This window comes from Chionomys nivalis, chromosome 9 (assembly GCF_950005125.1).
Source record: "Chionomys nivalis chromosome 9, mChiNiv1.1, whole genome shotgun sequence".
Taxonomy (NCBI): Eukaryota; Metazoa; Chordata; class Mammalia; order Rodentia; family Cricetidae; genus Chionomys; species Chionomys nivalis.
In genome coordinates this window covers 35,287,523-35,303,631 of record NC_080094.1, presented here as the reverse complement: position 1 = coordinate 35,303,631, position 16,109 = coordinate 35,287,523, and the positions used below count along the sequence as shown (strand labels likewise).

Genomic DNA, 16,109 nt, shown 5'->3' with positions numbered 1-16,109 from the left:
CTTGTAAATAAAATAAAATAAAAATTTAAATACATTAAATACATTAAATTTTAAATACATTAAATTTTAAATCATTTAAAATACATGGAGCTGTGCAAGTATATTTTCTTTCTTTATATTCTAGTCCTATACACTTTTTCTCTGTTTTATTTTACTTTAAAACTTTCTTGTTGAAAACCGAGACACACATATACTATTCATCTAGGCCTGAACACCTTCAGGAGCATCATTATAGTTGTCTTCCAGCTCTACAGCTTGGATTCCTGGGAAGACCTCAGGGCAACAGTATAGTGGAGGCACCATTTCCTACGATGCCAAAACTGCCTTCCAGAATGTCTCCTGGGGACCTCCCAGGACTGCTTTATAGGTACTTGTTTTTGTGAGAGACCAGCACACATTAAAATAATAATAAAATATAATAGTGACCATATAAAATGATAATATGGTACTCTATTATCATTAACAAGTATTATATATGATGCATAATTGCATGTGGTGCACTTTTCAGAAGCTGGCAGGACAATAGATTTGTTTATGCCAACGTGGCCACAAACACATGAATGATGCATCACACTAAGATGTTACGCTGTTTACTGCATGACTGTGCAATAGGAATTTCTCAGCTCCATTATAATTTTATGGGATCACTGAAGATATATGATCCCTTGTTGACTGAAGTGTTAGTATGTGGCACATGACTGTGTGTGTGTATGTGTATAAATATATACACATTATAGAGTGTATAATATGGCGATTACAACCAACATACAAGGTGAGATCTATGAAAAGTATTTATTTAGGGAACTTAGGAGAGATTCTAAAGATTGAAGAATTAATGGAGTCAGCAGTCTTACTATATTTCTTAGCTGTTTTTATTCACTGCTGCAGTCCAGCATCTTAATAGGGCCTGGAATACAATTTGACAAATTCCTATTAAAATATTACTTTTCACTGTAAGAAAGTGATTTTTGCCTTAAAATTACAGTAAAAAATTGATTGTCTGTTAAAAAGTCTTTGACTTTCTGAGTGCTAACTAAACTTGTAGAGATGCACTTGTCCTTTTGTTCCTCAGATAATTGATACTCCTGGTAGTTGTATATAAAAGTGTGAGTCTTTATTCTACATCTGTCTGGCTTATCCTAAGAATTTGAACTATTTGCACTCTTTACTTTATTGGTACATTATGGGGATAAATAGTCCTTCTACAACTCATATGGGAAATAAATTACCAATGGAACAATACTAAGAGATGGAAATATTACAGAGGTATTGTCATGAAAGCACTGTCATTATTGTGAGAGTATGTAAATTATCAAGGGAGTAGGTGAGTAATACTTTCAAAAAATGATTTTGTTATATTGCTTGTGTCTACCATGTGTACTCATTTGCTTTTGACTTGTCTCAGTTACTTTTCTGTTGCTGTGAAAAGACACCATTAAACAAGGCCACCTGTAAAAGAAAACGTTCATTGGGACTCATGGTTCCACCACTTTTCATTTGTGTATTCCCCAAGATTTGCCACCTAGAATGTGATGATCACTCATTACTTTTTCTCATATATGAGTGTATAAATCCTTTCCAGATGTTGTGAACTTTATTCAGGTATTCTTCAAATAAAACGTTCATAAGTATCCTGTCATTTTCACTGACTCGAGAAATTAAGCCTTGTATACAAGTCTAGAGTAAGAATTGTCAAGATCTGAACTTTGAATGTGTGAGAATCTCATAAAAGAGTAAGATGGGAAGAGAACTCGGACTGTCCAGCTTCCAGAAAGCACTTCATTTTGCCCTTCTGCATGGCCAGTATGTTGTTTGCTATTTTACTCTTTTGCTTTTTTGAGGGGCCCACTACCCAACTCTCAAATAAATCACATGGAAGCTAATTCTTACTTATAATCGCTTGGTTGTAGCTTGGCTTGTTTCTGACCATCTTGTCTTATTTTATATTCTCCCATCTACATTTTGCCTCTGAGCTTTTCTCTTTCTCAATTTCTGTATACTTTACTTCTTTCTCCATGGTTTCCTGTGTAGTTAGGTGGTTGACCCCTGGTGTTCTGTCCTTGTTCTCTTGTTGATTGCTTCCTTCTCTAGGTTTCTTCTTCTGTTTATCCTCTCTGCCTGCCAGCTCTGTCTATCCTGCCTCACTACTGACCATTCTGCTCTTTATTAAACCATGAGGTGTTTTAGACAAAGAATCACAGATTCACAGAATTAAACAAATGCAACATAAACAAAAGTCACACACATTACAATAATATTCTACAACCCCAATAGTTTCTGAAGTTTTGGGCATAAAAATCCAAGCCAAACAGCCACCAAAAAGACTCTGTAAAGCCCCAGGAGCTGGGCATGGTGACCCACACTTTTAATTCCAGTACTCAGGTGGCATAGGCAGGCAAATCTCAGAGCTTGAGGCCAGCCTGATCTACAGAGCAGGTAGTAGGACAGCCTTGGCTGTTAAACAAAGAAATCCTGTCTTAAAAAACAAAAACAAACAGGACTCTAAAAAAACCCAAAAAACAGAGATTGGTCCTCATTTTGTTTCTGGTGTTTCATTTTACTTATTTTTTGTATATTATTTTATCATTTTCATCCATTCCTAATTTTTTGTAGATATTCAGTTATACTCTCAAAGAGCAACACTGATGGCAGAAGAGCAGTGATTATCCTGGGTGATAAAGTAGGGTGGGTGATTTTTCTCAACACTGAAGTTGACAGTATTCATCTGAAAGATAAACAGTCACAGCAAGTCAGACAGAAAAATTGTGTTCCAAGTAGTTTTTTTCCAGCTCTGTGGTGATTGGAGTCGTTCTGTATATTGTCGGGAGCAGCCCAAGTGCTGTACAGTGCTCAGAGAGAAAATTCCTATCTGCTATCACAATGTGATGACTGCTACAGCTTGCCCAGAGCAAAACTTGCTGTAATAAAAACTTCTAGATTGGAACATAGTAATGTCATTTGTGTTTCTGCTTGTCTAAGTTGTCTCTGTGTCATGTCAACCCTAAGCAAACAGATCTTAGTTTGGGAACCTCAGTAAGCTCTGTCATTAGGCACTGCTGAATTATGGCCCCAATTTTTTAGACAGTTTATCAGCTGAAGTCTCAGTGAGCAGTGGAGCCTTGACTTTAAGCAGCTCAAGACATTGGGTTAACATGGTTTCCATCTTCTGACTTTGTATTGAACTCACTTTGAGAGATGCCTTTCTGGGACATTGTCATTAGTTTTAAAGACTCAATGAATTTCCTGGTTTCTGGATCCTAGTGCCTCCTCTAACAGTATTAATAAGGAAAGATGTGCTGATCATATGAGCATAGTGCTCAAGAAAATATGGAAAGCGTCTCAAAGAGAAATGACTATACCCATCTCATAAATATTTAGTACACTTTAGCAAATCATTTGTGGATTTGCTCTAAGAAATAGCTATAAAGAAGGCTGCATAAATCTCCTCTAAAAATTACAGTGTGTTTCTAGAGTTTTCCCATTTTAAGTCCATAGAGTGAATACCGGAAATAGTCTTGGTTGTAGAAATGTACCAGAAAAAAAAGAAAGAAAGAAAGAAAGAAAGGAAAAACGAGAGAGAGAGAGAGAGAGAGAGAGAGAGAGAGAGAGAGAGAGAGAGAGAGAGAGAGACTAGGAAAGAAAAAGGTGAGGTATGAGGAATGAAAGTCCTGCACTGATCACCCCATCTGGGTGTCCAGCGACTCTTTCCACTGGGGAAGTTCACGCATTCATTTTTTGGTTTTTCGAGACAGGGTTTCTCTGTGGTTTTGGAGCCTGTCCTGGAACTAGCTCTTGTAGACCAGGCTGGTCTCGAATTTACAGAGATCCGCCTGCCTCTGCCTCCCGAGTGCTGGGATTAAAGGCGTGCGCCACCATTCTTCATTTGGTTTGTCAGCCTTGAAACTGTGGTGTCCTTATTTTTCTCATAGTACTTCTCCATAGTATCTTTCTCAAGACCTCCATTTAGAAGTAGCACTTGGAACTTTAACCATTTTGTTATTTTGTTCTTAAATTATTTTTTTAATTGAGTGAAATGAAAAGAATCTAAACAAAATTTTCTTCGATGGAGAAGATGGTTGCTTCTTTAAGGTAGTTTCTGTGTGGCCTTAATGTACTGTTTTTGAAAAATGAAGCTTCAGGTAATTTTGTTAAAGAAAGAAATGATATTCCATAGTCATGAAAAGAATACAGTATTTTTATTAGGAAAGTTTTGAAGTAAGAAAAATACGTGAAAAAGTGAACCTATCACTATACTGTTAACCTGTTAGGAATAATTGCATCTGCTCTAAGTGGCCCTTCAGTTTTCTGACATTTGGGTCAGTGGGTAAAAGAAATGATCATGTTTTGTGTTTGTTCTCTGGGCCATATTTTAGCTACTACCTTAGGTGCCTAAGAACCTGAAATATTGAGAGGCTATCATGACTTCATTACATTCTATCTATTACAACCTCTGTATACAGCAAGTAGCTCTCTAGCTAGATATTGCCAAGGACTGGCTAATTATTTTATTGTTTTACCTAATGATTTCACTGTACTATTGTGTATGTATGATTACAGCTTAAGATCCAATCATATATATCAACAAAACAGATATACTTCTTGTCCACTAGCTCATGAAATTCATAATGTTATACATTGAAAAATATGTACATCTGCTGTAGTGTAGTTGGTATTCATGTTTCATTCAGTGGGTACTGTTTTTTATTTCATTGCATTCAAATTTCTTTACACAACATTTTTTTGTGTGTGTTACGCTAGATTTTAGGTGTCTCGTGTATATAGTTTGTTTGTATATGGGGTATGTTTTAGGGTATAGGTTGTTCATATGAGGGGTATTGTTAGGGGTATAGGTTGTTCATGTAAGGGGTATGTTTTGGGGTATGGGTTGGTCATATATGGGATATGGTTTGCAGTATAGGTTGTTCATATACAGTGTGTGTTTGGGGGATAGGCTTGGGGCTTTGTAGGAATAAAATCTTGTTTCCTTTTATCTTTTATTTTCAAAAATTCATGTTCACATATGTGCTAATTTTATCCAAACTGTGTTTCTTTTTGAATACTAATATTCAAAGGGATCAAAGAAAAATAATGGTTACCCTTTTAATTATTTTTGTAGTGAATTTGTTATTTGAATATTCTTAAACTTTTAGTATTCTTAGCCAATTAGCCATGGCAGTAACATTATGAATAACTATAATACACATTTTAAAGAACCAGAATTCCTGACGACCCTTGCCCCTTTACCCTGATGTCTTCTGGCCTAGTAACATAATTACGTCTATCGTTACTAATGGTGCTCATGCTTCTGCTGGTCACTCTCGTGTTTCCAGTGATTTTTATATCTAAGAGAATTGTTCTTCAATTAACTTTCACATGAGCTGCATCTTAACATAAGCTTATTTGTCCCTCATTGTTTGGTACTGAGAAATAGTAACACATTTATGATTTAGAAATTCATTTTGACATTCCCATATACATGAAATAAATGTAAGAGAAAATTCTTTTGGGTGAATGGGATCACTAGGTTTTCCCTGGTTCTCTAATTGAGAAAGCTTCAACTTGCTTAGGAATTCCAAGCCCTCACACCTGCGGGAGTCACTGGGAAGCTGACTATGCACAAAGATCAAGACTTCATCCAGAACTTGCTAGGTCACAACCTCCGGATAATTTGTATTGGCAGGCAAGTCTAGGGAGCTCGCAGTGAGGCTATATGCAGAGCCTGATGATTTGTTACTGCATTTAGCTGTATAGGAAAGATTCATAGATGTATTGAGTTGATAATAGCTATTTGTTTCTAATGCTACTCAGTTCAAAAAGCAGAAAACTGGGCATGTTGGTGCCCATCTTTCATTCTAGCATCGGGGAGGCAGCAGCAGGTAAATCTCTGTGAGTTCCAGGTCAGCACGGTCTACATTCGAATTCCAGGACAGCCAGAGCGCCAGAGAGAGACCCTGTCTCAATAAACAAACAAACAAACAAACAAACACCTAAGCAGCTAGGTGTGGTGGCTCCTGTGTTTAATTCCAGCACTCAGGAGACAAGTGACAGAGGTAGGCAGATCTCTGTGAGTTTGAGTTGGGGGTCAGCTTAGTTTACCCAGCAAGGGTTCCCTGCCAGCCAGGGCTGTATAGTGAAACTGTCTCCAACAACCGAGAAACCAATGGAGCAGAAAAGAAAATTTCTCAGATGTAAATAATTTCACCTTCTAATGAAACCTCAAGTGAAGTTACATTAAATGAGTATTTTGAGCTCTTTCTAGGTTCAAAGCAATATCTTAGTGTGTTTTACATATTTACTAACATTAACATAGATAATAATTAACAAGTAAAAGAATCTGCAGAATGAATTTCTACAATCTGTTGCCTATAGCCAGCAATATACCGCAGAGTTGTTGATATACTGCGCCATGCCAAGTGCTTACTGTAGCTTAAACTCATTTGCTAATATTATAATGAACGAAGATGAAGAGAGACAGATTCAGAGAGGTTAAGTCATTTCTCCAACCTGTCCTACTGGTAAGCGTCAGTGCCATGTTGATGTCTGTCCTCCTGTGCTTCACACAGTGCGAGCAGTCCCTCAGAGGGGGCCTCTGAGAGGCAGCAGTGTCAAACTGTAATATTTACATTTAACATCTCTTAAAACACTCTACTGTCTACACTGAATTTTAGAAGTCATCCTAAAATCAGCTGTGGAATTCATTGTTCCAGAAATATTTTGAAGGAACAAATTGGTCAATCTGTTATCTGTCTTGGGCCAGCTGAAAGAGAAAAAGAAAAGGATTAACGTACTTACAGAGAATTCTTCGTCCTGTATTTCTTTATCTTTAAGGATAGTGTAGTTGATAAAAACATGCATTTTCTGACCTTTTGGAGAGACGTTGTGCTTCGTTTCGTTTGTGCTTTACATAATCCGCATGTGCGTTGTCTCAGTTTTTTCCTGTAATTTAAAAATGCTTTATCAACTACTTTCACATATTTATTAGCAACTGAGTTTGAACTGTCTCTCCACTTCCTTCCGACTGAGCCCCAAATGCAGGTGAAGGGTTAGGTGGTTTACTGGCCCTCCTGCTTCTTCTGAGTCTGGGGCTTCTAAGGAAGGGAGAAACTGGAGATGAGAAAGTGAAATTTGTCCGCAGAGGTGAAAATGCTTCATGTGCATGCGAACTCATGCATTTTTTTCTAGGTAAGATTGTTGTACTCCAGTAGATGTTGAAACCTAATTTTCATTCTCAAGCCTAGCCTTAAAAAAATACTCACTAATGTTCCTAGAGATTTGTTGTTTTCGGGGCTGTAACACTAAGTTATATCCCCAGTTCCGAGAACCTTTTTTTTTTTTTTTTTTTTTTTGCCAAAAAATACTAAATAAAGTCTTCTGATTAGAAAAAGACAGATAAACTATGAAATAGATTTAAGCATGAGCATAAACCAAGAGATTGTCATTCCTTTACCAGAAGCACTCCCTGACACCAAGGGCACGCTGATGTGGGTTCACAGTTGGAAGAAAACACCCATGTGCTGTCAGACTTAAAGTGAAGACTGTAGTCACTTAGACTGTTAATATTCTTTCATCCCTAATAAAAATAATCCCAGCAGCGGGAGCTAATTCACCTGAAATACTGTCTCTGGTATATTTTAAGAATTCTGTGACTTTGGTTTAACAAGTAGCCGTGTATATAGGTTTTCTTTTCTACAAAGGCTATCTTTTCTTAGTAACAACAGAAAATCCAGATTCCACAAAGTGCCAAGATTTTTTTTAACCATTCTAACAGCTTTTCAATAATGAATCCTTAGAAAGAAATCATTATTCCTTCTCCCTTTGGACATTCCCTCTCGTGCTTTTACTAGAAGCTCACAGAGTTATACAGTGAGCAGTACCCAGTGCTGGGGGAGAGAGGAGTGGATGTCACTGCTAGCAGTTGACTGTAAAATCAGGGGAGGGTGTGGAAGCAAACACAATGTAGTCTGTTAATCTTTTTCTCTACTTTCCCTTGTTACCACTCTATATTCTAATGTCTGTTTGGACCGGGACATGTTTCTATATCATCAAAGGTAAAGAAAAATTCATTGAGCACTTATTATGATCCAAGTATGCATTAAATGTTCTGCCTCAAGTATAAATTATTCCTAACAATTAAAGAGGCCTGATTATCATCCAGTTTCATAGAAGGTAAAATGGAGGTTCAGAGAAATAGGCCAAAGTGCACAAAGCCATACCCCAAGTATATGGCAGAAACTGAAGGTGAACTCAGGTTTCTCTCATTAAACAAAACGATGCTGTTACTATCTTCTCCAATATTAAGTGTTCATATGACTTATTGAGATTCTAGGTGGAATAAGTGTAAATTTATCCAGCCTGTTACTAGGGAGAGAGCAGCGGAGGGGGGAAAAAGACAAAAATCACAATCCCAGAGAACCTAGACAACAATGAGAACCCTAAGAAAGACATAGATAGATCTAATCTACATGAGAAGTAGAAAAAGACTAGACCTCCTGAGTAAATTAAAAGCATGGGGACCTTGGGAGAAGGTTGAAGTGAAGGGGAGAGGCAGGGAGGAGAATAGAGAAAGATATAAAGCTCAATAAAAAAAACAGTAAAAAATATTTTTATCAATTCTTTGAGAATGCCATACAATGTATTTTGATCATACTCCCTTCTCACTCCTCCCAGACCCCACCATCACTTTCTCATCCCTTCCTGTCTTCTTCTTGATTTTTTTTAAACAATACCCACAGAGGAGTTCAATTTCTGCTGATCATACGCACCTAAGTTTGAGTTCATCCCTTGGAGTGTATTCCACTTCCAAGAGGCCATACCCTTAAAAGAAAGAAAAAGAGGGGGGGGGGGGGGAGATAAGAATCATCGTGTTGGGATGCCTGCATTTAGAATCAACTTATTTGATGAAAATTTTAATTTTACTCTATAAGCCATGTGATGCTGGAGATTATATTATGTATTTGAACTTGGTTTCTTTTGTAAAATAAGAGTGAAGCAAGCCATGGATGTGAGATACTTAGTAAATGGTCTTCATTAATTCTGGTGGTAACTATAGAGCAGTTTACATTTTTAAAGAAACTTCCTAAAAGTTGTCTCAGATGATACTGTCGTATAAGTGAAGTTCATTCATCCCTTCATTTTTCGACCTGTTGGCTTAGGCCAAGCATGAAGTTCACCCATTCTTTAGACAGTAACAATAAGGGTAGCATTTAGTTCATTTTGTAAGTACTGTGAACTTTTAGTTAGCTCAGTAGTTAAATACAGGAAGGATGTAAACCATAGATTACGTACTTGTATCTTTAAAAAAAAATCCTGTACTTATAATTTAAATATATTTCTCATTTCCCCATACTTCCACAGACAAACCCATCTTAAAAATTTGATAGTTTCCGCCGGGCGGTGGTGGCGCACGCCTTTAATCCCAGCACTTGGGAGGCAGAGGTAGGCGGATCTCTGTGAGTTCGAGACCAGCCTGGTCTACAAGAGCTAGTTCCAGGACAAGCTCCAAAGCCACAGAGAAACCCTGTCTCGAAAAACCAAAAAAAAAAAAAAAAAAAAAAAAAAATTTGATAGTTTATTTATGTTACTACCATTGGTGAAATGCCTTCCAGCTTGAGGTCCTATGACATGTTGAAACAGTGTGAAACAAATGTTGGTTTGTAGTACCTTTCTATATCTATAGTGTCTAGAAAATATTCTCTAGATAAGACATTTTCTTAATTCAAATTTCAAAAATATTCTGAAATAATTTTGGCATTCTTCATTTTCGTTATCAGCAATAGTGCCCTTACACTTGCTATGTCTGATTTCTGACACTAAGTCTGAGAAAAGCTTCAGATAATGATACTTCCTTTGTTATATGAGGACTCTATTGCAGGGGATGCAGACATTAAGGTTTGCTTCCCAAGTATGAGTTAAAAGAAGACAAGTGTGATTGAAAATATTGAGGTAGTTTGTAGCCACAGACCAACAGTGATTAAAGTCATCACTCTGTGGTCTATGAAGTATGAGAAAGGTTTACCTTAGCCCACCAAAGGTTTCAAAACACAATCCTCAAACCCGCTTCAAGTAACAGCAACAGAATGTTCCTGCCTTAATTCAAACTCTTCTTTAAAAGCATTGCAACGTCTCTAGTCATGTTTGAGTAGCCAGGAGCTTAAGATTTAGGACCAGACAAATCCTTATTCTTTTACCTACTAATCATGTAAGTGTAATAAGGATTCCACTATAACTAGAATATAGACTGAACATCTTTTCCCATCCCTCTCTTTACCACCAAGTTCTGTAAGTATGAATTCTTCTTCAGATGTGTTGGGGTGATCCCGTTACATCTGAAATCTTACAGTCTAGTTACCACACTTCTCCCTTCTTCCTTCCCTCACTTTTACTTGCCCCTTCTTCCTTCTCTCCCATGTAAGCTCCTCTTCTATTCTTATTCTCACCTCCCATTCCTTTTTCCTTCCTCACCTCCCACTACTCTTTCTGTTCCTCCGCTCTTCTTCCTCCCTTCCCTTCTTTTTCTTTCGTCTTCCTCCTCTTCTTTCTTGGCTCATCTTCCTGATTCCCTGACTTCTCAAATCCTCAGAGGATTTCATTTACACCTGCATGAGGTCCCATCTCTTTCTTCAGTCTTCTTTGTTGATATCCTGTTTTACTCACTGAGTGTGAACCACTCTGACATTTTTTTCAGTCATTAAACACTCTAAGCTGACCCCCTGCATGAAGTTTTTAAAGTTTATTTCCTCTGCTTAAAATACTGTTTTCCTCCCATTCATCTGGCTGAGTCTCCCTCCCTCCCTCCCTCCCTCCCTCCCTCCCTCCCTCCCTCCCTCCCTCCCTCCCTCCCTCCCTCCCTCCCTCTCTCTCTCTCTCTCTCTCTCTCTCTCTTTCTTTCTCTTTCTCTTCCAAGTCTTCTGCTTTCCCTAAGTATATAATATAGATTCTCCAGTCACACTCACTCATAGTAATGGTTTCTAAAGCACCTTCCACATACTTTCACTTTATATGCATTAGGTTTTTGCTTAATATATAAATTTCTGCCCCTTTCCCCACTAGAATATCTATTTCTGTTTTGTTTTGTATACCTAGTCCTAGACATGGTTATTAAGGAGGTACTTAATACATCCCCATTAATGTTGAATGAAGACACATTTCTAGAATTTTTTTAAAGCCTGAGTTTGCTCATTTGAAAAACAGAAACAAAAATCCTTATGTGTAGATATATTGTGAATTAAAAGGCATTAATATATATTTGATGGAATTCTTAGCAAATGGTACTGTTATCAACAGAAACATAGTCAGACAATGCTTGTGCCCAATCTATGTATAAGACATGTGCTAATATTTTTAAAAATATACTTTAATAATATACCTGTGCTAGACTTTTGTTTTACCCAGACCTCTGTGAATGTATGTTTTAACACTTATGTTTTATATCACTTATATCAAGGATATAAAAGTGAGAAGTTATATCAGTGATATGAACTGATTTCAGTTTTGCAGTGTCAAAATTGCCCAAGCCACAGTGAACATTCAACAGGGTAATTACCTTGTGTAGTAATTGTCTAGACAGTCCTCCCTCCCGTCTAGCCAACTGGCATTGAAAACCAAGTGTGGCTTTTGTGTGTGCACACAATCAGGCTGTAAAATCCTATTATCCCCTATTTCCACACCCCTGTGGCTGCTTGCTTCCTTCTGAAGCCTCTAATGGGGGAGGGAAAGAAGAAAAGAAAGAAAAGAAAATGAAAAAAAAATAGAAAACTTTCTAGGGAACTCTAAAGTTTATTTCTAATTTTGCTGTGTCCATGTAATGTAAAAATAGGGAATAGGAGCACAAATGTGATTTGTGTATACCTTCAACCAGAATCCCATGATACTTGTGGGAAAGCCTATGAAAGTTTTTGTGGGTAGAAATATTTCTGTGTGGAGTTTGGAATGAGCTTGAATTTAATTCTGTTCCGATGTTCACAAAATAGCACAAGATCAACTTTCTTCTGAGTCCCCGGATCGGAATGCACATGCTGCTCAGGAGTCTCTACTGGCTTCTCTTTGTAACTGATCCCCAGCCGCAGACACCCTTCTTGGTTCATGCCCATTTATGTGTCTAGCCTTTCTCCTGCCTGCTTCCACTGGGTCCATGTCAATCTTTTATTTTGGGTGGTGGGGCGGGGGAAGGGGAGTCTAGTTTCCCAGGTGACTGAAATCTTCCTTACATTCTTTCCCCAGCCTTGATTAATTGACATTGGTTCCCCGAGGATAACACCTTCTCTGCTGCCTGCTACGCCTCTCACTACCACTGTGCAATGACACTACAGGGCTGGAGTGTGGACTGTGGGCAGCTTACGTTAAAGGGTTTTTCCAGAATCTTGAATGATCTGTTGCCATTGTTCATTCTCTTGACATCCATGGCTTACCCAATTCCATCACCTTCTCTATTCTCTTTATCTTTGGGACATATTCTTATCTCCAGACTGAGTCTTCCAATCCTCAACATTATACCTATGCTTCACATTGCTCTAAGTGACTTGACTTGGTCCTTCCTAGATTCTTCTCCAGACTGCAGTTTCTCGATCATGACTCTGTACCTTGATTTAAGTCATATTCATGCCTTGGGTATCATCTCTAGCTTCTCAATTTTCTTTTCTATTCATTTGTCCTCTCTATAAATTCTGATCTCTACATTGTTGTCCCCTCTTTCTGAGGTTAGCAAATCTCTTCACTGGTATTTGCTTCCCTTAAAAAAATAATCCATCTTGCCCTCCCACTGACCTACCAAACCACTTCGCTCTCCTAGCTATTTAGAATTGTCTTAATCATTGTTTTTGTTTTCTTCATCTCTCATTAACTTGTTAATACCCTAGAGGCCTGTGAGCTATTACTCTGCAAACACTGCTTTGGTACTGGGGGAGGGGTACCCCATATTTGGTAGTATCTTCTAATATGGTGTCATAGTTACATTATTTGTGTCCTCTTTAAAATAACTTTAGTCCCTTGGCTTCATGTTTTCTTCCCATGGTTATTTTCCTCCTCTGTAACCATTATTCTTTTTTTTTCTCCTTCCCTTCTTTCTTTCCCCTGAGTGTGTGTGCATGTGTATGTCGTTATGGTGTGTGTGTGTGTGTGTGTGTGTGTGTGTGTGTGTGTATGTGTTGTATGTGCTAGAGAATGTGCAGGTGCTTGCCCCTGTGTGTGCTTGGAAGCCAGAGGAAGGTGTCTGCTGTCTTCCTCTGTATCTGCTTCACCTTGTTCCTTTAAGAAGGGCCTCTCCCTGAAGCAGAAGCTTGCCACTTTGACTAAGCTCGCTGGTCAGAGAGCTCTCGGAATCTGGAATTTATGAGTCCCTGTCCTAGTACTTCAGTTACAGGCACACACATCCGTGCCAAGCTTTTCACATGGGTGCTAGAGATTTGATCTCAGATCCTTGTGCTTACAAAAAAAGTATTCTTAGCCACGGAGCCCCTTTCCAGCTTCCCTTTTTTTCTTTGGTTTAATTGTTTCTTTAATTATGTTCTCTTTTCTATCCTCTCAGCAGAGATATTTCTTTGACTCATCTCTTGCATCTCTGCTATCTTCCTGTGGGTTGTCTCATCTACCCCCTCTACTTGAATAGCAACCTCTTATTAAACCAGCTCCCTTTCCCAATGCTGACCATTTGTCTCTTGACCTTACTGTCTTACCTCTTACAGATATTAACAGAGTACTAACAGAAAAATACCTTGAACATAAGGTGATTTTAATTGATCACCTGGGCTGCTCTTGGGGATGAAAGAGAACAATGTTAATAATGAGTAGACAAACCTGTGCTGTACATAATCAGACATTCAAGACCAGAAAATAGAAAAGTCCTGAAAAATCTTATCACCAAGATTGTCTTCCATCTTCTGAAGTGTCTTACTGACATTTTACTGACTGGTGCTGAGCACTGTCTCAGCAGCACTGTATCCTGCTGTCTTTCTTATCAGACATCCAGTTTATACCTGCACCAGCGCCATTGTACCAATGTGGCTGCTCCTAGTTTCTCCCGACTAACCTACAGTGTTCTCCATTTCCACCAAACATTCTTCAACTGCACTGATTTTTTACATGCCTGCTTAAAAACCACGGCCCCCAACTCTCAGGAGAGATGTCATAACATGGAATTCAACACCCCACAAAGCTCAGCAAAATAAACTAATGCCCAATAAGCAAAAAGCAACAGCAAAACCAAAATCCAAACTTTTAGTCACCTCCTTTACAGAGCATATTTTCTCTACACCGTTAGCTTTTTTCCAGATGCCTCCTAAATTAGAGACTGCAGTCCTCACCCACACCCACTTTCACCTGGGAGATCTTAATTCAGTCAGTCTGCCCTGAGGCATGGTTGACTTAAAAATCATTCCTCTTGATTCTGACCCATGCCAGGGTCCAGGGCTCTTGACTATTTTCTCTCTGTGATTTTGTTCATCACTTTCCTTCCATGGTAAATGTCTGCTTTTCTTGCTTTCTTGTTACATTCCTTCAATGTAACAAGCCCTATTTTACCTTCTTCAAGAGGACTTATCTAATCTATTCAAAATATGTAATTGCTTTCTTTCTATATTGAAGAAATAACAAGCTTCTTTTACTTTACATGTCTTTTAACCTATAAGCAGCACACTTGCCATCAGTCTTTGTAATATAGAAGCCACTCAATAAAAGGCATTAGGTTGTAGAATACTTTGACATTCTTAAAGTGGTCAAAAATGAGTGCCTTTTTTTCCCTAATTGAACCATGAATTAAAGTCAAAGGGTACAGTAGATATAATTCCAAGACCGTGCTAAATTAACATATGCTAATCATGCTAAGTAGGAGAAAGGAATGTTGAACTCATTATTATTTTGAGCAACAGATATTAAAATAGTTCAACAGTAGATGGGTTCCTTCAACATCCACCCTGTAAGGAGCTTTAGAGCAACAGTAAATCTATAGGGATTCCTCGTGGAACTGTCCTGTTTCATGAAGCCCTAAAATGTGATTCAGTTGGAAACCATGGTTAGGAGAGCATTGTTTACTAGTTCCCCTGACTAAAAGCAATTTCTGATTTTTCAAGTATTTTACAAGGGAGTGATTTTTTTTCTTTTTTTTTTTTATAGTTCTCTAAGTTATCTTCTTGTTAAATATATATAGTCTATATATATATATATTATTTTGTTCTTATTATTTCATTAGTACTTGACACAGAATTAGTTTTACTAGCAAAAAACAGGGTGAACATTTCATACAGGGCATTTAGAAGTACATGGATAACTTGTTAATCTCTTGCCTTTGAAAGTGGAGGCTGAGGCTAAGTAAATAGTAAGCTTTTTTTATACTTGGTGCTGTATATTTGTTTATGTAGAACATGTTTGGATTTCTTTTAGATGAAGTAATAAAAAGGGGTATACTAAAACAGACATAAGATTTTCTGTGCTTATTCAAGTTTTACTAATTGGAAAACAGTTGATATAATTCATTTTTCACTTTTTATAAGCCGTAAGTTTATTGTGACTTCACAAACTACCCCGTTCTTTCTCTGAATTCACAGAATTGTAAAGTTGATCCTTCAAAACTTTGAGAACCTAAGTCAAATTTTATTCAGAAAATGTTGCCTTTAATCCCAGCACTTGGGAGGCAGAGGCAGGTGGATCTCTGTGAGTTCGAGACCAGCCTGGTCTATAAGAGCTTGTTCCAGGACAGGCTTCAAAGCTACAGAGAAACCCTGTCTTGAAAAGCCAAACAAAACAAAACAAAACAAGCCCTGAAAATATTTAGTGTTAAATGTACTTTTCAGTCATCCATAGAAAATGAACATCCTCTGTAGCATGAATCTGAAAGATAAATCGTTGGATAGCATTTTGAAGCTGTCAAATAAATAAGAGTTAAGGCTTCAGAGCTGTTCCTAGATCAACAGGGAGCAGTGGTGCCTAGCAAACCTCTGGGAGTGCTGTAGATTTCCTTGGCCAGAACAGTAGAAAGTAATGCTCTGCGGGGGTCTGTGAGGCCCATCACGTGGGCTCCTCTGAGTCTCACAATGACTTCATGCTTCTGTTTTAGTCCTCTATACGATGGACAGAAGGGAGTCATGAGGCTATTTGGTTTGACTACATACCTATTAAGG

At 37.9% G+C, this 16,109-nt stretch overlaps 1 protein-coding gene across 6 annotated transcripts in view; it reads left to right on the top strand.

The window, feature by feature from the left end:
- Macrod2 (mono-ADP ribosylhydrolase 2) overlaps positions 1-16,109 on the top strand; it is a 1,826,063-nt gene that overhangs the window by 228,920 nt on the left and 1,581,034 nt on the right. The window lies entirely within an intron of this gene.